The following is a 1441-nucleotide window of genomic DNA, read 5'->3' on the forward strand; positions in this document are numbered from 1 at the left end:
ACTTGTTTCACAAATAAAGCTATCTGTGCTGGTTGCTTTTTGGTGATTAGTCAGAGACCAATTCCCATATCCTCATCCGACTCCTCCAGCTCTTCCTTGCTTCAACCTTGGCTGGGGCTGCGGCAGCAGCAGGAGCAGCAGTGGTGGCAGCAGCCATAGGGGCAGCAGCCACAAATGCAGATGGATCAGCCAAGAAGGCCTTGACGTTTTCAGCAAACGGGAAGCTATAATCAGTCTCCACAGACAAAGCCACGACCTGCTTGTACCCATTAATGACAGAATGGGGTACTGATGCAACAGCTGGGTAGCCAATCTGCAGGCATACGCTGGCAACATTGCGGACATCCTCCAGGAAGCAGGAATGCACAGTCTCCTCTGTGACGTCAAGCACCTCTGGGTTGTAGATGCTGCCATTAACAAACACTTGCTGGATGATCAGCCCAAAGGACAAGGGAGATGTTCAGCATGTTCAGCAGGGTGGCTTTGCTGGCTCCCACTTTGTCTCCAGTCTTAATCAGTTGCACATCACTCAGGATTTCAATGGTGCCTCTGGCGATTTTAGTAGTGATGCCCAAAGCCTGGAAGAAGGAGGTTTTCTCAGGCCCCAGACCAGTGTTCTGGGCTGGCACAGTGACTTCACATGGGGCAATGGAACCAGCATGGGCGGCAGCTGACACCTTCTTGACCAGCAGCATATTCCTGATCTTAGTGAAGTCCTCCTTGGTGAACACAAAGCCCACATTCCCCCCAATATGAGGCAACAGTTTCTTCAGAGCTGGGTTGTTTTCCAGATGTCCTCGGATGGCTTTGCGCATCATGGTGTTCTTGTCCATCAGGACCACAGCCTTCCTGTGGATGGACATGAGGATCTGCTGCATCTGCTTGGAGCCCATGTTGTCTGCTCCCACAATGAGGCATTTTGGATAACCATCCAGAAGTTGGATGATCTTAAGAAAGTAGTTGGACTTCCAGGTTGCCCTGTCTTCCCTGGGCATCACAGCGGTGCATCAGGGATTGCCACGCAGGGTTTAAAGACGGTGTCATTCTCACAAGGACCCTTGGTGAGAGGAGTTGGGATGTTTCTTGATTTTCATTATTTATTAGTACTTCTTTCCAAAGTTTTACACATTTTAATCACTTGATTATATTTGATGGTGATCTTATTAATGTTAAAAAGATTAGTTAATAAACATTTTGGAAGTGTGCTTCTTCGTATATTCGATTTAATAATTTAAAAAAAGGCATTTCCCAAATCTAGCATTTATATGTCAGACTCCCTGAAAGTGATATGTAAAATATAAGATCTCAAGTACTGTACTTCATTAAGAGCTTTGTTCTATAACAAATTCTTCTCAATTTCTGAAAGTTTTTAAAAAATATAGACATGTGCTGTTTGCTCTACATTGCAACATGATGTTTTAGTTTAATTTTTTTTCATTCT

General features: G+C 44.9%; 1 pseudogene across 1 annotated transcript; it reads right to left on the reverse strand.

The window, feature by feature from the left end:
• Positions 1–50: 50 nt before the first annotated feature.
• LOC105310928 lies at positions 51–1062 on the reverse strand (annotated as a pseudogene). Its single transcript, XR_897572.1, has one exon. The product of XR_897572.1 is annotated as a 60S acidic ribosomal protein P0 pseudogene (transcript).
• Positions 1063–1441: the final 379 nt, after the last annotated feature.

The sequence above is a fragment of the Pteropus vampyrus genome, unplaced genomic scaffold, assembly GCF_000151845.1.
Source record: "Pteropus vampyrus isolate Shadow unplaced genomic scaffold, Pvam_2.0 Scaffold16835, whole genome shotgun sequence".
NCBI lineage: Eukaryota > Metazoa > Chordata > Mammalia > Chiroptera > Pteropodidae > Pteropus > Pteropus vampyrus.